Below are 23,016 nucleotides of genomic sequence, written 5' to 3' on the forward strand. Positions count from 1 at the left end.
AGGCCCCAACCCGGCCAAAAGGGCCCCAGTTCCCAGGAAAGAGGAGACAGAGGCCACAGGCTCTTTGCCGGACAGAGGTGAAAGATGCCCCCCCCCACCCTCCGACACCAAGATGCTTCCTGCTGGCACCCACCGGGCACAAGCCAGGACTGCCACAGGGTTTCATTTCCGCCTGCAGCAGCACACGTGCCAGGCCCAGGGTGTGGGAGGGACGCTGGTCCCGATCCACCCCTGTCCCCCCCCCCCCCCCCATCGCCACCAGCCAGGACCTTGGACGGGGAAGGTGTCACAGCAGGTCCTGGCATGGTAAGAAGCGCGCCCCCTCCCCCAGGCGCCCGCCAGCAAACCTGGGACAACCAGCCACAAGTGGGGAGGGGGCACTCACCAGCCGCTTTCAGAGGGGTCCTCCTAGAACAGCCCCCCCTGCAAGGCAGAGGGCACGGGGAGGGACCTCCCCTACCCGCGCCAACCGGCCCCCATAGGAATCCACAGGTCTCCAGTCCTAACCCAGGCTAGTACTATCCCCCCCGGAGGGCTATGTGGGGGTCACTTCGTTGGCAGGTGGAACCGGGTGCACCCCGTGGCCTAGTAAGAGGGGCTTGGACCCTGCGCTGGCCAGGCCCCGCACCCGAGTGTAGCCGTGTGAACAGGTGAGTTTATCCAGACACACCCCACAGGTAGCCACAGAAACTGCCAGCAGCCCCACGGTTACTCAATCACAGCTGGTGCCCCTCACGCTCAACCCCCTGGGGCTAAGGCGTCCCAGTGGGGCGCTGGGGGGGCGTCAGGACTCGGCAGGCAGGAGGGGCCAGCCAGTTCCCCTAGCAGCTCACCATCTTCCCCATGAAACCGCTGCTGAGAAACCAGACCCGAGGACTCCACACGCACCATGCCCAGCCTCGCCACTTCTGCCCCAGCCCACAGGGGTACCCACAGCAGAGCCAGCTGGGCTGGGACAAGTAGGGTTCTCTCCCCAGCCCCAAATGAAATGCAATTACACCTCTCTCGCCTCCTCCACCCCCACCCAGAGGGGAGTCCTCCTCTCCCCACCTCCACCCGGAGCACAACCACTTCTGGGGCAGAACACAGCGCCAGCAGCACACGGACATGCCCTCCCGCGTACAGAGGAAAGAGGCCAGACCGCCATTTGCCCAGACGTCCCTCCAGGGAGGGCGAGTACCAGGCGCAGGAAGGGCGGCTAGCAGGAGGGGCGGCCCCACAGAGCCAGAGTCAGGAACGAGGCACTGTGCCATTCCCAGCTCCAGGATCGCCCTGCACGGGAGAGTCCTGCCAGGCAGCAGCTGGCCAGGAGCCAGGGACAGACAATGAGCAGAACATGGGCTAGCTGGTGCCTGGGGGACTAACGTCTGCCAACTGCTCGGAGGCCCACGCCTCTCTTGGGCCTCGCTGGCCGTTGACTCTGGAACTTAGGGTACATCTAGACGACATGCCTCTGTCGCCAGAGGCATGTAGATTAGGCTACCAGACATAGGAAAATGAAGCGGCAATTTAAATAATCGCCGCTTCATTTACATTTACATTTACATGGCTGCCGCGCTGAGCCGACAAACAGCTGATCAGCTGTTTGTCGGCTCAGCGCGATAGTCTGGACGCGCGGGTGTCGACATCAAAGGTATTTGTCGACCACCCAGCTGTGCCTCCTGGGATGAGGTTTTCCTGGGTGGTCAACAAATACCTTTGATGTCGACACCCGCGCGTCCAGACTATCGCGCTGAGCCGACAAACAGCTGATCAGCTGTTTGTCGGCTCAGCGCGGCAGCCATGTAAATGTAAATGAAGCGGCGATTATTTAAACCGCCGCTTCATTTTCCTATGTCTGGTAGCCTAATCTAGACGTACCCCTAGTGACGACACTGACGTGGACATTAACTGCTTCAGTGTCGATTACATACTGGGGCAATCCCAACGCGTTCAGCCCCACCCTGAGGCACCGCAAAAGCATCCACCCAGAGGCGGATGATTTATTAATCTGAGCCACAGCGGTGTCGCGGACCAGCCCGCTGGGCCACAATGCAAACCTAGGAGCCAAGACCTGCAACTCACCAGCGCCTGGGTATTCTGGGCTCATAGAGAACACACAGAGACAGGGCAGAGGGGGGGCTCTGCTCCCTCGCACCAGGAGTCCAAGAAATACCAGCCACTCTCCCACACAGTCCAACGGGAGGACAGCAGCACCCCCCACATGGGAAGGAATCCATGGGAAGGACCACGGCCTAGTGGCCAGGACTCCTGGTTCTATTTCCAGCACCGTGGGACTTGTGGGACTTAAGGGAATTCCCTCCCCCCCCCCCGCCGCCTCAGTTTCCCCTCAATACAGCAGAGCTCATACTGGGCTTGGTGGAAAGCTCATTGAGATCCTTGTCCAAGGAGAGGTCTCACGTGCGGGATGCCCACTCAGATCCATTCTTCCCTGCAGCTTGAGGAGCGGCACGCAGGGTCAGGCCAGGGAGTCCGGTGCTCTGTGCAAGACGAACTGTGGCCGTCCGCAGGTCCCAGGATTGACTGGGACAGCCCCCCTCTCACGCCTCCAGGCACTGCTGGGACCCATCTGCTGTTCTCAGCAGCATGCCAGGCTGGTCAGGACCCTGCTAAGAAGGGCTAAGAAGGACTCCCCCCAACCCCAACACTGACCAGACACCCCCCCTCCGTTTAACACCCCCACACTGTGCGTGGGAACTGGGGGAGGGTGTCGGGCGTGAAGTTGCATCAGCGAGTGGTGTCTGCTGAGAGAGGACTTCCTCCTCCGAGGGTCACCTCCTCCACACTGGGTCAGCCGCGAGCCGTGCCAAGGAACCGCCACCCCCCAGACTGCAGTAGCCGGGCACAGGCACCGCGCCGCCCACCAGCGGGAACGTAGTTATCAGCTCGCCGGTGCCAGGCTGGGGAGCAGAGACTCGGCGGGTAGAGGCCGGGAGGGTCCAGACCAGCTCATCCCACTGCCAAGGGCTTTCAAACTGGTCTAAGCCACGCAGCTCTGAGCGCATCCCGCAGAGGCTCACGGCGAGGGTCAAGCTAAACGGGGCACCCAGCACGGGCCCCCCAGTCTCAGCTGAGATCTCCACACAGCTGGGCAGCTCCGAGCACGTCACCCACGCCCGCCAGAGCACAGCCAAACGGGTGTCACCGCACAACCGTGGGACAGCGACAGCCAAGCCACAGGCAGCGTCCCACAGGGCGCTCTGGGGACTGGCCACAGTAGAGATCTTCCTGCAGCCCTGTTCCCCGCACCTCCCAGTCCAGACCCACACCCCCAGACGCTGCCCAAGCACACCTGGACAGACCCCACCCACCTTCGCCAGCACCCTGGGCAGGACCCCCGTGGGTGGCGGGAGGGGAGCGGGCCAGGGGCCCCGGCTCCCCGCCCTGCAGACGCCCCGGGCCGGGCACAGTGACACACGAACCGAGCGTCTTTCGAAACTTTCCAAGACAGGCGGCCCCCGCCCGGCGCAGCGAAGCCCAGCGGGGGAAGCGCCAGCCGGGCAAGGAGCCGAGGTGGCGTGCGAAGGCGCTGGCCGCGCCCGGCCGGGAGCCCCGGGGATTCCCCGGAAAAGATCCGGTCCTCTCGTGGGGATGACGCCGGCCGAGCGGGGCGTAGGCAGCAGGGGCTCCCCGCGCAATGCAGCCGCCCCCCAGCCGGGCCGGGAGCTGCCCCGGTGACAGCTGGGTCCGGACCAGGCTCGGCCCCCCAGCGGCCCGCACAGCTGTTCCAGCCCAGAGCACCGACACCCAAGTGTCCCCCAGGGCGGGGGCGGCCTCCTGAGCCGCACCCCCCAGGGCCGGGGGGGACCCCGCCCCCCCCAGGGCCGGGGGGGACCCCGCCCCCCCAGGGCCGGGGGGGACCCCGCACCCCGACACAGGCTCCCCCGGGGTGCACGAGAGCCGTGGGCTTGCAACGGGCACTGCCGGCGGGGGGGGGGGCACCCCAGCACCCTCCACTCCTGCCCCGCACCCCCAGCCTGGCACAACCCCACGAGCCTCCTTCGCCCCCTGCCCCGCGCCCCCTGCCCCGCACAGCCCCACGGGGCCCCCTGCTCGCCCCGCCCCGCCCCGCGCAGCCCCCCGCGCGGTACCTGGGCCCGGGGCGATGGAACGTTGCGCGGGGCCAGGCGCGCGCTCAGCGCTCGGCGGCGGCGGCCATGGCCGGTCATGTGCTCTGGGAAACTTTACACGGGGCGGGGGAGGGCGGTGGGCGGGCCACGCCCCCTGGCCCCAGCCGGCCAATGGCGCGCTGGGAGGCGGGGCGGAGGCGCTAGAGTAGCCCTTTGAAGTATCCAGCGCTGGGAGCGTGTGTGTGTGTGTGTGTGTATGGGGGGGGGGAGACTCTTAAAGAGACAGGGCGCCCGCCTGGTGTGGGGTGGGGCCAGGCCAGGGGGCTGGAGGGGGCGGGGCAGGCAAGCAGGACTCCTGGGGTCCACCCTCAGCTCCGCCTCTGATGCGCTGCGTGCCCATGGGCAAGTCTCGTCCCCTGCCTCAGTTTCCCCTTGGGGGGGTTGTGGGCGGGAGCCAGCAGCCGCTAGTTTGGGAGAAGCCTGAGCAGCGACGACAGCAGGAAATCCCAGAGAAAATCCTATGGTGTGTAGGGAATCAGACAGCCAGGCAAACAAGTAGATGATCAATGGCCAGACAGAAGGACAGACAGGCAGACAGAAGGACAGACAGGCAGACAGAAGGACAGACAGGCGGGTCCTTCGCAGCCAAAGGGCAATTTTGTACAATTCGTTGTGCTGGGATTTTCCGAGCCGGGTGCCCGAACGCTCAGTAACCAGCCAGCGGAGGAGTCGGGCAAGTGATCACAAAGCATCCAGAATCCAGCATCCCCCTGGCCCTGACCCTGCCACCGTTTTGCACGGCCTGGGCCTCACTCGCCACACACAGCTCCCAGCAAAGACCCACAGCCGGGATGGAGCTGAGCGAGACGCACCACACCGAGCAGTCTCTCTCGGCCTGCAGCACACTCCTGCCTGCTGTCGGACCCCACTCCAGGACCGGGGGCTCACTCAGTCTGACGCCCCATGTCTTGGGAATTCGGTTTCACTAGGAAAGGGGAAAGAAGACAAGAATGCAGGCAGCTGGGCCCAGACCTACTGCAAAGAGACACGGGAGGGGGTGGGTCTGGGCTGCAAAGAGCCTCCTGCCAGGCTGGCTCCAGAGCCAGCTGCTCTGTCGGGGAGCTCCCCCACCCTGTCCCAGGGCTGCCAAGGGCCAGCTGCGCCCCCTGGGGTGGAGCACCAGGCGCACTGTTGGTCTCGGATGTTAATGGCTGGCGAGGGATTGAAAACGCTTCTGAGCAGGGGAGGAGGAGGGCTTCGAGGAGCAGGCCCTGATTTATGGGCTGCCACTGTGCTGGGAGCCCCCCAGGCCAGAGGTGAGGGGGACAGGACAATTGTAACATGCCCAGATACTGCAGGGGCGAAGCTCAGCTCCCCAGCTTATGGCTGCCCCACCTCTCGCTTGTCCCACTTGGGGGGCAAAGGCCAAAGAAGCCTGCCTGGGTTTGGAAATTGCCCGGTGCAGGGGAGCCAGGCCACTGATCTCATCAGCTGAGCCCTAATAGCAAAGGCCCAGCCGTGCGACACCACGGCAGCTCCCCGGCCCCGTGCACATGAGTCAGGGCGTTGGCCCTGGCTCAGACCAGTCCTCTCCCTCAACTCCCCTGGCCGGTTCTGCTGCCTCCCGCTAGGCCTGAAGCCAGCACCACACGGCTGTTATGCAGCAGCCACGTTCCACCCCAGAGGTAGCTGCATTTCCCAGATTTACGATGGACACCCCCCCCATTCGCCCTACACACACACATGCACACGACATGAAAAGAGCTGCAGTGGGCTCTCTACCTTCGGGACACACCTGCAGCATGGGACATGGGGGGGCGACCTTCCTACCGAGCCAGGGGAAGGAGGGGACATGGCAGTTCTGCGCACTACGGTGCCGCTCACGGGGCAGGGAGAGGTCCCTGGTCTCACCAAGACTGGGACCCAGCTGCCAGCAAGAACCTCCCTCCCTCTGCCCCAGGCCCGCCTCCCCAGAGCAGCCAGGGGTGCGCAGACAGCACCAGGGCGTGATCTTACGGCCTTCGCTCACAGGCCCACTCCTGGGAGTGAGGGCTGCAGGCCCCGTGCCCCATTCGGGTGCCAGCTCCGCATCCAACCAATATCTCTTCCTCCCTCCCCCCCGGGTTGCTGAGCATCCACGGGGAGTCTCCGGGACGGTTTGCACTCCACCTCCCCCGCCCGCGGCCCCCAGAGACACTGGCCTGGCCTTGCCGGGGGGCTCTGGGAACTTGCTGTCCGCCCTCGACTACTCCGGATGCACTGGGGCCGGCGCCCAGCTAGCTCACTCAACCCGCCCGTCCCCCTCCCGGGCAGGGCTAGTGACAGATTGATCAATTCCTTCAGATGAAACCTTTCAACCTGCCCAAGGGGTCCAGGCATCTGGCAGCCTGGAGCCGGGCCCTGGCCCCAGCCTCTGCCCACCCCCCGGCAACCTCCCCACCCTTTCCAGGCCTCCCACTCACACCTAAGGCCATCGGAACTCGAACCCGGCCATTCAGGTATGAGGCCACACAACCAGCAACAGCCGCTGATGCTCCCCCCCTGCCCTCTCAGGGACCCCGAACCCCAGCATGTCGCGGAGACATCAGCAACACCCCATGCCCTGCAGGCCGGGATCGCAGTAGCCTTTACACAGAGTGGGGAAACTGAGGCACAGCGCAGAGCCAGCGAGGACAGGCTGCAGCAGAACCCGGGGGCCTGCCTAGTGTTTTCTCTAACAGTTCAATCCCCCACCCTGCCTGGCCAGCGAGACGGCAAGAAAAGGTGGCGCCTCGGGGGAGGTGGCTTACTCCAACTGAGATGAAAAAGGCACCAGCAGCCCCAGAAATAAAACTATGCACGTGCACGTGTGTGTGTGTGTCTAGGTGTGCCTGCTCACACGCAAACGCATGCACACGCATGTGCACGCCCACCCCTGGGCTCATGCCCATGCATAAGGGCCCCTGCCATGTCCCGCCGGGCTCCCCAGGCCAGCAGGGCCAACCCGGTCTGTGAGCGCCAGAGTCCCTGGGTCACGGCTCCTGCTGTGGGGGAGGCTCCCTGGGGGCACGGTGCCGGGCAATGCGGCATGGGACAAGTGTGCCAGGCTGCGTGGAGCGTGGCCCCGGCGCTGCCGCACACTCGTGGACACAAGGTGGAGTGGCACCCTGACTCCCTGCTTGCCTTTGGGCACCCGGCTCTCCCTGCCTCAGTTTCCCCACGGCAGGGGATGGAGTCCGCATCGGTGCAGGCCAGAGCATGAGGAGCCAAGGCGCAAGGGGCCCATGGGGCTCTTCCCACTACCAGTGCCCCCCCACACACCTGGGCTCACAAGGTGGGGGTGGGGAGACAGCGGGGGGATCCCTATTGTCTAGGCAAGGCCCCCCCCTTCCCGCCCTGTGCAGCGAGCTGCCCCCACGCTGCGCACCCGCATGTGCTCAGACTGCAGGAATGTCCCAGATCACTGCCAGATGTGAGGCAGCTCCTGAGCCAGCCCCCGCTCCCCCATCCTACACCTCTCTCAGGGCAGACCTGGCCTGGGAGAGCCGGGCCTGCCCCTCGCCCACCCCGGGGAATCCAGGCCACGTGCCACACGGACCCCGGGCAGGCCCGGTGCTGGGGGTCGGCTCCCGGACGAGGCTGTGGGCAGGCGCCCCCCACGCCTCCCCAGCGGCGAAGCCCAGGGGCGCCAGCCATGTGGCATGGGGCGGGCACAGAGCCTGCCAGGGAGGCCAGCCAGGGCCAGCAGTGGGCACAGGGACTCACCTGGCTCCAGCCCAGTGGGTTTGGCCTGGACTCGCCCACGCCTGGGCCTGGCTCCATCTGGAGGCCAAAGGCGTCTCCGCCAGCTGGGACGGATCCACAGGCAGCTGCAGCGGGACCAGGCGCGAACATGCCGGGCCGGGGCCAGCCCAAGCCGGGCCGGGCATCCCGCCTCCCTGCCCCCTCCGCCCATGGGGGGGCATGTCCTGGGACCCGGCACACAGCTGCCTCCGCCAGCCCCCTGCACCGCAAGCTGCCCCGGGGGCCTCAGGGCAGGCGCAGGACTGAGGGACAGCAGCAAGGCTGGAGGGGGGAGCCCAGGGCTGGACAGCAGGGGGCTGTGGGCCGGGAGTGAGGGGCCCCAGCAGGGCCCAGATTGGGGGTGAGGGGCCCAGGCCAGTTGAAGGGCCCGGGTGCAGCCAGGAAGAAGGCATCAGATGCCAACGGTGCCAGCTGCAGCAAAGCGAACATCCCGCCCCACCCGCCGTCATCCCACTGGCCATGCACTTCCCATCTGCTGGGGCTCCTGGGGTGGGCAGCTGGCATTTCTCAGGGTAGGAAGGATCCCCAAACCCAGCCTGGCTCCGTTCAGACAAAGCTGGCGGGGCCCTGGGCACGGAGCTCCGGATAGACCCAGCTCCCGTCTGGGCAGCGGCTGCTCTCAACGCCTCCCTTGGAAAGAAACGAGCCAGGAGATTGGCAACGCCCGCAGCCCCTGGGCTCCCCCGCCAGCTCCGTGATGCTCCCCGAAGCGCCGTCGCCTCCCTCCCCCCGCTCCCGTGGCGGTGCCCACCCACGCTCCCTCCACACAGGCTGGCCGGGGCCACGCTCGCCAGGGTCACGCGGGGTCCCCCCGCCCCGGCTCCCGCGGCTCCGGTTCCCGGCAGAAGCCCAGCCGTGTGGAAAACGCTCCCTGTCAGATGAAATCTGGGTGCAGCCGGTGATGGCCCTGCGCGGGGAGGCGGCCGTGGCGGGCCACGTGTGGGCTTATGTAAGGCGAGGGCAAAGGAGGACAGGCTGCGCCAGGGCGGGGGCCGGGGTGCCAGAGCCCCCAGCGCAGCAGCAGGCAGGGGAAGGCGCGGAGAGACTGGCGGTGGAGGGGATGGTCCCATGACACGGACAGCAGCCTGGAGAAACCCAACGGGGAGGAAGGTGCCGCGCCGCCCAGCCGCCCGTGCGTACACACGCGTGTGCGAGCAGTCCCAGGCGTGTGCACACAAAGCCTTGCACGCACCCCCCCACGCAGCAACGTACACACCGGTGAAGACACGCCAGCACCCGTCCATGCACACGCGTGTGCACAGTCACAGACATGTCTGCTGGCTTAGCACCGCCCGCCCTTCTGGGGGGGGCTGCCCTGCTGCCTCCGCCCCCCCCCCCCCCCACTTGGCAGGTCACACCCTGCTCGGGGCTGGGTGCCCTTCACTCCTGACCCACAGCCCATGGGCCCAGCCCCAGGCTCTGTCTGTCCCTGGGGGGGCCGGCCTGGGGCTCTGCCTGCAGCAGCCTCCCCCAGGGGCTGGGAGCTGTTGCCGAGGCTGGGCCCCCCCCCCCCCACTGCGGGGAAGCAGCCCCCAGCGGCAGGGCCAGAGGAACAGTCTCCCAGTACATTCGCTCGCCCCCGGGGGACCCAGCAGTGTGGGAAGCCCCCCCCCCCCCCCCGGGCCGGTGATTAACGGCTCCAGCAGGAGGCTCCGGCGCCGCCACGAGTGAATCAATTTGCGCCATCGATTTTTCATCCACTGCGGCAGAAAGTGGAAGCTGAAGGGCTGTGGACATGACAAACCTGCCTCCCGCGGCCCGACCGGCCCGGTGCCAGCCCGGCGCCCCCTCCCGCGGCCCGACCGGCCCGGTGCCGGCCCGGCGCCCCCTCCCGCGGCCCGACCGGCCCGGTGCCGGCCCGGCGCCCCCTCCCGCGGCCCGACCGGCCCGGTGCCGGCCCGGCGCCCCCTCCCGCGGCCCGACCGGCCCGGTGCCAGCCTGGCGCCCCCTCCCGCGGCCCGACCGGCCCGGCGCCAGCCCGGCGCCCCCTCCCGCGGCCCGGCGCCAGCCCGGCGCCCCCTCCCGCGGCCCGGCGCCAGCCCGGCGCCCCCTCCCGCGGCCCGACCGGCCCGGCGCCAGCCCAGCGCCCCCCCCCCCCCGCGGCCCGACCGGCCCGGCGCCAGCCCGGCGCCCCCTCCCGTGGCCCGACCGGCCCGGTGCCAGCCCGGTGCCCCCTCCCGTGGCCCGACCGGCCCGGTGCCAGCCCGGTGCCAGCCCGGCGCCCCCTCCCGCGGCCCGACCGGCCCGGTGCCAGCCCGGTGCCAGCCCGGCGCCCCCTCCCGCGGCCCGACCGGCCCGGTGCCAGCCCGGCGCCCCCTCCCGCGGCCCGACCGGCCCGGTGCCAGCCCGGCGCCCCCTCCCGCGGCCCGACCGGCCCGGTGCCAGCCCGGCGCCCCCTCCCGCGGCCCGACCGGCCCGGTGCCAGCCCGGCGCCCCCTCCCGCGGCCCGGTGCCAGCCCGGTGCCAGCCCGGCGCCCCCTCCCGCGGCCCGGTGCCAGCCCGGCGCCCCCTCCCGCGGCCCGACCGGCCCGGTGCCAGCCCGGCGCCCCCTCCCGCGGCCCGACCGGCCCGGTGCCAGCCCGGCGCCCCCTCCCGCGGCCCGACCGGCCCGGTGCCAGCCCGGCGCCCCCTCCCGCGGCCCGACCGGCCCGGTGCCAGCCCGGCACCCCCTCCCGCGGCCCGACCGGCCCGGTGCCAGCCCGGCACCCCCTCCCGCGGCCCGACCGGCCCGGTGCCAGCCTGGTGCCCCCTCCCGTGGCCCGACCGGCCCGGTGCCAGCCCGGCGCCCCCTCCCACAGCCTGACCAGCCCCACTGCCAGCCTGGTGCCCCTTCCTGTAGCCTGACCAACCCCTAGTGCCAGCCTCCTCCCCAGTGTCCCCTCCTATAATCCATCCAGCTCTTGGTGCCAGTGCCCCATCCATACTCTATTCCTGTGGCCCAGCGCACACATGGCTCCCTGGTGCCAGCCTCCTCTCCTGGTGCCACCCCCCTGGGCACGGCTCCCCCCATCGGGGACCAAGGCCCTGGGGAGCGAGGTACGGACCTGGGACAGTGACACTGGGCTCTGAGGGACGTCCCCCCCCCCCCCAGTGAGCCACGGCCCCTCCCCCACCCCAAGCAGTGCACAGGGTCCCCACCCAGCCATGCCGATGCTAGGGGCCTGCCTGCTCCCTGCCATGCAACACCAGGCCTCCTCCTGCCTCCCGTGCCTTTCCGCCAGCAGCAGGGGCTCTCCCCGTGGGTCCGCCAGCACCTGCCCCCAGCGAGATGGGTGGGGCGGGACGTGCCATCCAGGGGTCCCCATTTCCAAGTCCCCAGAAGCCAGAGCTGGACACAGGCGACACCCCCAGGCGGCCCTGGGCTGCTGGGAGCCCTCTGCAGGTGGGGGGCTGGGCGGCTCCTTCCCTCCCGCTGGCCCCCCCAGAGGTGGCCGCATGTCAGTGCTGGGCAGGCTGGGGTGGAGCCCCTCCTTGGAGCTGGGAGCCCGGAGCAGACAGAGCTGGGGTGAGAACCCCGGTGTCCTGCCCCACCCCCCCTTCCTAGGCTGGGCTCCTCCAGCGGTTTCACCCCTTGGCTCCCAGGTGACGCCGCGCCTGCCCAGCCATTCGAGGGGGGCCTGGCTCATCGAGCTGTGGGGCCCGAAGCAGCAAAGCCCCCCCCCCCCCCCATGACCTTTATCGGGCGGCCTGACAAGTGCAGGCGGCCGGGGGCCCCCTGCCCACGTCAGCCCCGATCAGATCAGGCAAAGGGCAGGCGGCGCGGGCACCTGGGAGCAGCTGGCCAGGGACGGGGGCAGGACACCGGGGGCCGCGGTCGGGGTGCTGCTGCTGAGCGCTCGCTGGGGGGCTCGGCCAGGGGGCCGCACTGCCGTGATTGGCTGCTCCCCGAGCCTGCGCCTCCACCCCCCATGGAGCCAGGGCAGCAGGTCCCGCTCCCAGCCAGGCCTCGGCAGAGCGGGGGGGCAGGGCCCTCCCCCCCATGGGTCTGGAAATTAACCTGGGAGGAACGAGCAAGGCAGGTTTCCCAAATCTGCTTTTAGTGCCGGTGGCTGCCTTACCCACAATGCCTGGGGGGCTCCTGCTGAGCAAGGCTGGGGGGGCTGTAACTTGGGGGGCAGGCACGGGGGGCAGCTCACTGCAGCAGCCCCTCAAGCTCCTGCAGCATGAACCCAGGAGCCCCGGCAGCCAGCAGGGCCAGGTCTCACCTCTGCTTGGCACCAGTCACATGCCAGAACCTCCCTGGGCCAGCAACCCTACAATAAACAAACCCTCCGGCCAGGTGGAGCCTGCAGGAGACTTGGGGTCACCTCTGCAAAGGGGGGAGCGGAACGGGGGGGCCCCCTGCAGGAGGGGGGTCCCCCAATCCGAGCAGCTCCCTGATCCAGCCTAGAGGGCTTCCCTTTCCTGGCAGCTGTGGGGGGGAGTGTGCAGCGGGCTCCCCCCACCCGCGTCACTGCGGTTGGCAGAACCTGACTGCCTTTTCCTTCCTGTTGGCGTCACTGGGCCCGTGTTCGCTGCCGGAGCCAGGGCGATGCTGGGGCTGAGTCAGAGCGGGGCCCGGGGGTGGGGGGAGGCTGCAGGACACCCCGGGGACAGCTTAGCCCACATGCGCTCAGCACCGGGGACGTCTCGGGGCCGGGGCTCCCTGGGCCCCCCCAAGGACGCCAGCCGCCCCCCATGGGATGAGGCTGCTCCAAAGTCTCCCCAGCCCCGTCCCAGCCTCCAGGGGCAGCATCTGGGGGAGCTGAGCCCAGAGAGCCCCCTGGGCAGGGGAGGGGCAGAGCTTGGGGCTACCCTTGGCTTCTCCCGCTCCCCTCTCCCTCAAAGCTGCCTGCCACCCACCCCCCCACTGAGCTCGGCCCCTCACAGCCAGGCCCGGCTGCGGCACAGACCAGCGGCCTCGGCTGAACCAGCCCCCCCGCTCTCCCCTTTCCGGCGCTCTGCACGTCCACACATGCCAGGGAATGCACGGCTATAAATAGCCCTGGCGCATTATCTGCTTAACTCCTGCTCTCAGCCAGCACATGGGGCGTGTGTGTGTGTGGGGGGTAAAGCAGGGACCCCGTGGGCACCAGGGATGGGAGAGACGAGGGGGGCAAGGGCTGAGGAGCTCGGACACCTGGGTTCAGTCCCCCTAGCTCTGCGATGTGGAGGCCTGACCTGCCCTCGCTGCCTGCCTCAGTTTCCCCACCAGTAAAACAGGGTGCTGAGAGCAGCCCCTGGCGGGAGCCAGCACATCACAACAGCCCAGCTGGATCAGGCCCAAGGTCCATCTGGCCCCACGTCCGGCCTCCGGCCACTGCCAGGTGCCCCAGAGGGAACAAACAGAACAGGCAGCTGCCCAGTTAACCAGCCCCATGCCTGGCACCGCTCCAGGGCTGGGCAGCACCGGGAAAGGCCAGGCACCTCCCTAACCTCCCCACCCCACCAAGGCGCAGCTCCCTCTGCCCCCAGGCAACCGCAGCCGCCTGCAGGCTGGAGTATTGCCCAGCCAGCCTGTGCGGGAAGCAGGCTGGGAGTGAGGGGCACTGGCAGGGCAGGGGGGCTGCGGGGCGGGAGCGGGGGGCACCGGCAGGGCGGGGGGGCTGCGGGGCGGGAGCGGGGGGCACCGGCAGAGTGGGGGGGCTGCGGGGCGGGAGGGCTGCGGGGCGGGAGCGGGGGGCACCGGCAGAGTGGGGGGCCTGTGGGGCGGGGGGGCTGCGGGGCGGGAGCGGGGGGCACCGGCAGGGCGGGGGGGCTGCGGGGCGGGAGTGGGGGCACTGGCAGGGTGGGGGGGCTGCAGGGCGGGAGCGGGGGGCACCGGCAGAGTGGGGGGGCTGCGGGGCGGGAGGGCTGCGGGGCGGGAGTGGGGGGCACTGGCAGGGTGGGGGGGCTGCGGGGCGGGAGGGCTGCGGGGCGGGAGCGGGGGGCACCGGCAGGGCGGGGGGGCTGCGGGGCGGGAGCGGGGGGCACCGGCAGGGCGGGGGGGCTGCGGGGCGGGAGTGGGGGGCACCGGCAGGGTGGGGGGGCTGCGGGGCGGGAGCGGGGGGCACCGGCAGGGTGGGGGGGCTGCGGGGCGGGAGGGCTGCGGGGCGGGAGCGGGGGGCACCGGCAGGGTGGGGGGGCTGCGGGGCGGGAGCGGGGGGCACCGGCAGGGTGGGGGGGCTGCGGGGCGGGAGCGGGGGGCACCGGCAGGGTGGGGGGGCTGCGGGGCGGGAGCGGGGGGCACCGGCAGGGTGGGGGGGCTGCGGGGCGGGAGGGCTGCGGGGCGGGAGCGGGGGGCACCGGCAGGGTGGGGGGGCTGCGGGGCGGGAGGGCTGCGGGGCGGGAGCGGGGGGCACCGGCAGAGTGGGGGGGCTGCGGGGCGGGAGGGCTGCGGGGCGGGAGCGGGGGGCACCGGCAGAGTGGGGGGGCTGCGGGGCGGGAGTGGGGGGCACCGGCAGGGTGGGGGGGCTGCGGGGCGGGAGGGCTGCGGGGCGGGAGCGGGGGGCACCGGCAGAGTGGGGGGGCTGCGGGGTGGGAGGGCTGCGGGGCGGGAGCGGGGGGCACCGGCAGGGTGGGGGGGCTGCGGGGCGGGAGCGGGGGGCACCGGCAGGGCGGGGGGGCTGCGGGGCGGGAGCGGGGGGCACCGGCAGGGCGGGGGGGCTGCGGGGCGGGAGCGGGGGGCACCGGCAGGGCGGGGGGGCTGCGGGGCGGGAGGGCTGCGGGGCGGGAGCGGGGGGCACCAGCAGAGTGGGGGGGCTGCGGGGTGGGAGGGCTGCGGGGCGGGAGCGGGGGGCACCGGCAGAGTGGGGGGGCTGCGGGGCGGGAGCGGGGGGCACCACCAGGGCGGGGGGGCTGCGGGGCGGGAGGGCTGCGGGGCGGGAGTGGGGGGCACCGGCAGGGCGGGGGGGCTGCGGGGCGGGAGCGGGGGGCACCGGCAGGGTGGGGGGGCTGCGGGGCGGGAGCGGGGGGCACTGGCAGGGCGGGGGGGCTGCGGGGCGGGAGTGGGGGGCACCGGCAGGGCGGGGGGGCTGCGGGGCGGGAGCGGGGGGCACCGGCAGGGTGGGGGGGCTGCGGGGCGGGAGTGGGGGGCACCGCCAGGGCGGGGGGGCTGCGGGGCGGGAGTGGGGGGCACCGCCAGGGCGGGGGGGCTGCGGGGCGGGAGTGGGGGGCACCGCCAGGGCGGGGGGGCTGCGGGGCGGGAGTGGGGGGTTTTCACGCTTGGTGGGTGACTCAGGGAGTCTGGGCGCAGGGACCCACGGACCCAGCTCCCTGCCACAGGCCTGGCTCCCAGCTCCTCCCCCCCCCAGGGGCACTGGCTGGTTCACACCAAGGCTGGTCTCAGAGAAACTCAGTGATGGGGGGGGCTGGGGGTCCTCCCCTCCCCTGCCCTGGGGAGCTTCGCACTCTGGGCCAGCGCCCAAGGCCCCGCCAGTTGCTGGTTCATGCCCTGGCCAGGTGCCAGGCGTGGGAGGCCAGAGCTGGGACCCCCCCCCCCCCACCACACACACACGCTCCCAGCCAACTTGGGGAAAGGTCGGTGGCCAAGGGCAGGGCCTGTCCCAGCTCCCAGCTCCTGGCTGACGGTGCCAGCGGCCCATGGGGTGGGGGGGAAACTAGCTCAGAGCCCTGGAGCCCCCCATGAACCCCCCACCCTCAACATAGGGCCCCTCAGCGCCGAGCAGCGGCGACACCTAGTGGCCAGCTGGATAAATGGCAAAGTTATTTAATCCCCCCCCAGCCCTGCCAGCGCCCCCCACTCCCGACCTGCAGCCCCTGCCAGCCCAGCCCTGCCCCCCAGCTCTGCCAGGGCCCCCCACTCCTGACCTGCAGCCCCCGCCAGCCCAGCCCTGCCCCCCCAGCCCTGCCCCCCAGCTCTGCCAGGGCCCCTCACTCCCGACCTGCAGCCCCTGCCCCCCAGCCCTGCCCCCCAGCTCTGCCAGGGCCCCTCACTCCCGACCTGCAGCCCCTGCCCCCCAGCCCTGCCCCTCAGCTCTGCCAGTGCCCCTCACTCCCGACCTGCAGCCTCTGCCAGCCCAGCCCTGCCCCCCAGCCCTGCCAGCGCCCCCCACTCCCAACCTGCAGCCCCTGCCAGCCCAGCCCTGCCCCCCAGCCCTGCCAGTGCCCCTCACTCCCGACCTGCAGCCCCTGCCAGCCCAGCCCTGCCCCCCCAGCCCTGCCAGCGCCCCCCACTCCCAACCTGCAGCCCCTGCCAGCCCAGCCCTGCCCCCCCAGCCCTGCCAGTGCCCCTCACTCCCGACCTGCAGCCCCTGCCAGCCCAGCCCTGCCCCCCAGCCCTGCCAGTGCCCCCCACTCCCAACCTGCAGCCCCTGCCCCCCAGACCTGCCCCTCAGCTCTGCCAGGGCCCCTCACTCCCGACCTGCAGCCCCTGCCAGCCCAGCCCTGCCCCCCAGCCCTGCCAGTGCCCCTCACTCCCGACCTGCAGCCCCTGCCCCCCAGCCCTGCCCCCCAGCTCTGCCAGGGCCCCTCACTCCCGACCTGCAGCCCCTGCCAGCCCAGCCCTGCCTCCCCAGCCCTGCCAGTGCCCCCCACTCCCAACCTGCAGCCCCTCACTCCCAACCCTCTTCCCCTGCCAGCCCAGCTCTGCCCCCCAGCTCTGCCAGTGCCCCCCACTCCCAACCCTCTTCCCCTGCCAGCCCAGCTCTGCCCCCCAGCTCTGCCGGCACCCCTCACGCCCGACCTGCCAAACCTGGCCCCTGGCAGGGCCCCTGGGGAGCAGAGCAGGCAGGTTTGGGCACCTCAGAGTAGCTCAGACTCCTGGATTCTACTCCCTGCTGCTCGGGGGTGAGACGGGCACCAGGGAAGTGGTGCTGGTGCTGGGCAGAGCAGCTAATACCCAGTTCCCTTGGATTGGTGCCTCCTCCCATAGGACTATGGGACCGTAGTGCTACCAGCCTAGTGCAGGGCCCCCACAGGGATGGGGCCTCACTGTGGCCTGTGGAACTCCTTGCTGCTGGACAGCAGGAATGGCAGAGGCCTTGCTGTGCTCAGCTCCGAACGCCTGCCTACCTCAGCACACCCCGATGCAGGGGGAGGGTTTTACTGTGAGCAGCAGCCAGATGTACCCTGTCTGCCCCTTTAAGATCGGCTGGCACCCCCCTCTTCCCCGACTCTCGGCCTGAAAGCCAACGTGGTATTTCTCAGCTGTCAGATCCGATTAGCTCCCTCGGGCGCCCGATGGGCCGTGCAGCCAGAGAACGAGAAATGAGAACGGGGGTGGGGGAGGACGTGCTCAGGGGCAATGGGCCTGGGAGACTCACTGTGGGGTCGGGGGGGGCACCCCCTCTCCCTGAGAAGAGAGGCAGCTCGGCAGGGGCTGGCCCAGCTTTGGGAGGGAGGACAGGCGGGGGGGCAGGTAACCTCATTTCTCTGTGCTGTGGGGACACAGCCAATGGGGGAACCACAGCAAAGCCTCCACCCCCATGACAGCAAGGTTATTTCCCTCCTTACATGTGGGGAAACTGAGGCACAGAACAGCGATTCGCCCAGCACCATGCAGCGAGTCCAGGGCAGAGCTGGGAATAGAACCCAGGCATCCTGACTCCCAGCTCCCACCCCCCGCTTTAACAGGCCCCACCCCCCAGCCCCCACAAATCTAATCGAGTCCTCCTGCCCCCACCCTGACTGCTGCAGATCGTACCAGAGGGTTGAGGGGGAAGAAAGAGAAGCAGGGGTTGCAGGTCGGGACCGAGGGGCACCAGGACTGGGTATGCTGGGACAGAGCCAGGGGGCACTTTCAGGAGACCCCCCTTGCAGGCTGTTGGCAGGTTTGTGCTTCCAGACCAGGCCCCTATGCTGCCATGGGGAGGGGTGGCAGCCAGGCAGATCGACCCTGCCAGACAGATGGCACTCCCTCTAGCAGCCTCGCCAAGGATCTCAAAGCCGTTCTCCCAATTGCCCATTAAACAGCTGGGGAAACTGAGGCACAGAAAGGGGCAAAAAGAGAACCCCCAGCTCACACAAGGAGCCACTGGCTGAAGAGTCCTGGCTCCCAGCCCCCTCTAACCACTAGACCCCCACTGCCCTCCTCCCCTGAAACTGGCTGGCATCCTCATTCCCAGCTCTGATCAAATTAAAGTCTTGGCAGAAGATGCTCCTGCCCCACCCCGAAAACTGATCAAACCCCCCCTTCGTACTTAGCCCAGCCAGGAGGGGGCTGTTGAGCTGTGGCCAGCACCCCCACCCCAGTCCTGTCAGCCCATGGAGGGTGCTAGCCCCCAGATGGCTGGGTAGGGTCCCCCGCATTGCGTGCTACCCCCAGGCTCCCCAGCCAGCCAGCCCTGCCGCAGGAGGGAGAGATGGGGTCGGAGCCTTGGGTGGGCGAGAAGCATTGGCCGGTGCCAGCCCTGAGCCCCCCTTGGCGCACCGGGCGGCTGTGGCACGCCTCCCCGTCCCCCTGCACGCTCTAATTGATGGAAATGCAGGACTCACCCATCTGCATGACCTACATTCGCTCGGCAGCCTGCGGAGCCGCGAGATAATTACACGGGAGCGGGGGGGGGGGGGGGGAGATCCCACAACTGACAGCCAGGGAGCTGGGAGGCTGCACGTCAAGCACAGCAACCTCCCCCCACCAAATGGGGGGGACCTCCAGGTGCTCCCCAGCCGCACCCAGTGCTGCACCCCGACCCGAGGCCTGGTCCCTGGGGCGTGAGACGTCTGTCCTCAGGTGGGCATCACAGGGCAGAGATGGCAGCAGGCACCCAGCCCCCCACCTGCCTCAGCTGGCTGCCCAGCCCAGGCCTCTCTGAGACCCAGCCCCAGGTGCGCGCACAGCAGCTGGCAACTCCTGGCAGGGCACCCAGGGCACAGATCCCTTCAGAGCAGGTGCTAGCGGATCCCCAGTCCTGTCGGCAGGCCGGGGGGCTGCGGCGGGTAGACATGGGCCAGAGAAACACACCGGTGGCTGCTGGACAGGATGCAACTGGAGTCAGGACTCCTGGGCTGTTTCCAGTCCCTTCAGGGACTGGCTGCGTAATCTGAGGCAAGTCCACGCTGCCCCCTGCCTCAGTTTCCCCATGCGGAACACTGAAGCAATGCCCCCTCTCTTTGTAAAACCTGGCAGGGGACAAACTCATCCGCCCCTTGCCAAGGGCTTGGGCCACAAGCAGACCCCCAGCCCTGGGAGCAGCAGCCATGCAACTAGCGAACAGTCAGTCAGTCTCGTTCCCTGGCCAGACGTCCTCTGACACAGACCAGAGCCTGCGGCCCGACTCCCCCCCGCTGGGCGTCTGTGCCGGGGACCCCGAAAACTGGCCCTGGCCACGTCTCACCAGCCCCCTTCTACTTGCTCCATGGTCAGAGCCCAGCCGCCGCCATCGGAATCTGCCAGCTTCCCGGCCCAGCGCTGGATTCCACAACACCCGACAGCGAGCAAGGCACGGAGCTGCTCCCTGCTGCACACCAGGCCTGCGCGGGCACCACCCCGGCAGGATCGGGGCCGGCCTGGCTCCCCGGCCGGGGGCAGCGCACTGAGGCCTTGGCACACAGATCGGGGCAGTTTTCTTCCAGGCGGGTTTGATCCCTTTTCTTGCCCAGAAAAACCTATTTGGGCTCTTTGAACGAATGGGAAAATTCCCCCCCCCCCCCCCCGTAGAACTACCCACTTCCCAGGTCAAGCCTTCCAGATTTTGCAGCAAACATCCTCCATTAAACTGGGGAAACTGAGGCACAGAGAGAAACCCCCCTCCCCCAGCTCACACAAGGAGTCACTGGCCGAAATGCAGCCACCTCTGGGAGTGGGGGCAGGCGGGTCTTTACACGCATTGGCGAGACTGATGCAAGTGGCCCCAGCGCTGGGCTCAGCTCGGAGCAGGAAGCTCAGCTGCCCAAACAGGGCATGGGGGGGCGGGGGGGGGGCAGATCCAGCTGTGACTAACATCCCTCGGCTCCAGGGCTCTGTCCCTGCCTTTCATGTCTCCCCCGCAGGGCTGGGCACAGGCCTGGAGAGACCCAGGACTTGGGGAAAGTTCCCAGCAGCTCGTGCTCCGGCTCGGCAGCCAGGCCCCGCTCTGCCCGGGCCCTCGGCGGGTCCGCTCCCCCCCGAAGCCCTTCCCCATGGGGAGCCAAGGCCGCCTCCCAGCCCGGCCGCCGGCTCGCCCCAGCCTCGCCCACTTCCCCTTCCCCGCGGCTGCACTTTGCAACTCGCTGCACGCCAGGGAGTCTGCACCGCGCCGGGGGGGCGGGGGGGGCAGGGACAAGGCCCCCCCAGGGACAAACCCAGCCTGGGGGGGGCACTGTCCGAACCCCCCCGTGCACGGCTCAGGGGCGCCGCAGCAGCTGCCCCAGCGCGGCCAGGCTGGGGGTGCCCCGGGGGGCGCAGCAGGGCGCCCCGCCCGCGCGGATCTGGTGGCGCATTTGCACGGGAGGGGGCAGGGGCCGCTCTTACCTGGCGGAGCGCGGGGCCGGGCCGGGGGCCGGGGGAAGCCCTGCAAAGCGGCAGCCAGGATTCCCCTGCTGCCGGGGGAGGGTGAGCACCGTCTGCAGCTGCAACAGGAGCCCGGCCGCGCCCGGTCCTAGCGCCCGCCCGGCTCCGCGCCGCCCTAGCACAGCGGGGGCCTTGCGGCCAAGCGCGCTCGGTGCACGCGGACCGGGGGGGGGGGGGGCTCCCGTGCAGTCCTGGGCCCCACCCGGCTCGGGGCCTTTCGGGTGCTAAAGAAGCCAAACCAACCCCCCCCTTCTTCCCCTGTTTCCAGCCCGTTCCCGCCCCCTCTCCGCCCGTGGGGTGGCTCCTGGGGGCCCAGCATGTTCCCAAGCTGGCTGCCCCAAGTGTGGGGGGGCAGGGGGGAGGTGGGTTTTACTGGCACTTCAGCGGGTTTCATGCCACAACTACTCGCAGGGAAGTTTCCCTAAAACGCTTCTGCTCCGAGCCAGCCCCCGGCCGCCCCACCCTGGACCCTGCGCGGCAGGGTGCTTGGGAGGGACGGAGCAAAGGCCTCCCCTTGGGCTGCCGGCCCGGTGCTTTCCCTCACTTCACTGGCCCGGCAATTGTCCTGGAGCACCGCGGATGCTGCTGCCAGGAATCAAACCCGCCGGAAATGACAGGACAGCCCAAAGGGTGGTGAGAATCCCCTGGAGCTGCAGGCCACCCATCCCGGCTTGGGGCCGTGGCCCTGCTCAGACAAAGGCATCACTGGGAGGGGGGGCGGTTCTCGCTCCTTCCGCTGCCCAAAGCGCGCTGCCAACCACGCCACCGGTCCCGCAAACGGCTGCAGGCCAGCTCCCGGTGCCCAGGCTGCTAAGCTGCACAGCTCCACCCTAAGCACAAGGATCTTGGGCCAGCTGCTGTACTGCAGCCACCTCTGGGGCGGAACAGAGTCAGCGTGCGGCCGCCAGGCGCGCAGGAAGGGTGCGTGGGACTCAGAGTGTCATGACCCAAATGGGACTGGGCCCCAGGCCTCAGCAGTAACACCCTGACTCCTGGGACTCTCCAGACGCAACCGGACAGGTTGAACCGGTTCAGGGGCATTGTTAGCAGGATTCCAACCCTGGCCAAAGGGCAGCAGGTAGCACAGGCTGTGCCCGCACCCTGCGAGGGGCCTGGGTTCTAGTCCCACTGGAGAGGGGTGCTCTGTGGCCAGGCCGGAAGGGGGCACCCCTCGACACTCCCTGGCACCCAGCCTGGTGTCACGCTGGAGTGCCTGTCCCCCAGCGGCATTGCCAAGCAGGGCCGGTGCCTAACAAGCAGGGATGGGGGGTGGAAGAGGCCTAGAGGAGATGGTGGGGCCCCCTCATTAGAAATCGCTGATGAGGGTTTTGTGGGAAATGGCTGAGAGATCAAAGCAGCCTCGCCTGATTCAGACCCAATTAGCGCCTGTAAAACACAAAGGGAGGTCTAGTGCCAGGGCGCAGCCCGCTGCTGTGTGAAGCTAGGCCCAGGGCCCTGCGTAGGCACCGCAGATCTGGCCTTTGCCTACAGCCAGCCATTGTCTGGGAGAAAAGGGGCCAGCAGCTCTGTGCTCCAGGCCAAGGCGGGACCAAGTCCAACCACAGGGCCAGACTCGCTGCTTTTCTAGAGCATCCCTCCTGTGGCAGGGCCAACCCGCACTGCCCTGCCCAGCCAGAGCCTCCCCTCTCCACGAGCCAGCGGCAGTACAGGGGCTATGCCACTGTGAGGTAGTGGGGGTAACTTGCTGGGGCTGGGGCGACCTCTGCTGTCTGTAGCAAGACCCAGCAGGGAAGGGGGGAGTCATTATGCAAAGGTGGCTCCAAACTGGTCTGACCAGCCACCCCCCATGGGGAGAAACAAAGGAAGGTGGATGCTGCCCTGGCTGGGGGCAGGGCTGGAGGAGAGGTGGTTAGTTCCTGTCTGGAAAGCAGGGGAGAAGGAGCTGGGGAGGGGGCTGGGACTCCCCCATCTCAAGGGGGGCACTGAGGCCTCTTAGCCCCAGTTCCTGTAACCAGATGACATCTGTGCTGTGCTGTATCCTGGAGAAGCAATAAACTACCTCCATTCTACTGGCTGGGGGAGTCTGTTCGTGCCATTTGGGGGTGCAGGAGACGGGGGACCCCAGCACACCGTCACAGCCACATAGCAGGACAGCTCAGATTCTGGCTGGCAGAGGGATGTGAGCCCCCTGAGGACAATTGATTCAAATGGCTGGGACCACTTTGCACCCAGACAGGCAGCAGCGGGGCCTGCTGAGAGGCATGACTGAGGCTGGGCCCTAGATCCAGTCTGGATTCCTGCCTCTGCACTTTGCCAGCCCAAGGCAGGGGGCAAGCAGCAGGTGAGCAGCCCCGTATTCCTCCCCAGACAGTCTCTGCCTCCCAGTTCCTTTCCCCTGAGTAGCTTCAAACCCAGCACAGGGCCTTGCAGCCTGGCCCCTGGACTGTGGGGCCAGCCCCTATGAGTGCCAGGCCTCTGCCCTTCCCTGGCCTTCCCTGGGGAGAGCGAGCAAGCAAAGAGGCAGCTGTGTTGGTGGTAGTGGAGGCGTGGCGTCTTGCTCCCAGGGGCAGCTGACAGGTGCAGGCCTGCTCTGGAAGAGCCTAGCTCTAGCCTTGAAGCATAACAGCAGCAAAGTCCTTGCTCAAGGGGATTGCAGCCTGCCTGTTGAAGGCCAGATCATACTGGGCTTTAATCGCCATGCAAAGGGTTTGATCCTGGCCCCATTCCCTCCATGAGGCCAACACAGATCTGATGGCACCTGGGCACCACCCCCTGTGCAGCCTGACGGGAACT

At 69.3% G+C, this 23,016-nt stretch overlaps 1 protein-coding gene across 2 annotated transcripts in view; it reads right to left on the reverse strand.

Annotated features, from left to right (window-relative positions):
* RARA (retinoic acid receptor alpha) overlaps positions 1-20,328 on the reverse strand; it is a 66,401-nt gene extending 46,073 nt beyond the window's left edge. The window contains exon 1 of one of the 2 annotated variants that reach the window (XM_075911574.1): positions 20,224-20,328. The gene's annotated coding sequence lies outside the window, so the exon portion shown is untranslated. Of the gene's footprint in view, positions 1-4,091; positions 4,226-20,223 lie in introns of those variants that run through there. The other variant, XM_075911573.1, reaches the window with a different exon arrangement.
* Between the last annotated feature and the right edge of the window lie 2,688 nt (positions 20,329-23,016).

Source organism: Pelodiscus sinensis, chromosome 29 (assembly GCF_049634645.1).
Source record: "Pelodiscus sinensis isolate JC-2024 chromosome 29, ASM4963464v1, whole genome shotgun sequence".
Classification (NCBI taxonomy): domain Eukaryota; kingdom Metazoa; phylum Chordata; order Testudines; family Trionychidae; genus Pelodiscus; species Pelodiscus sinensis.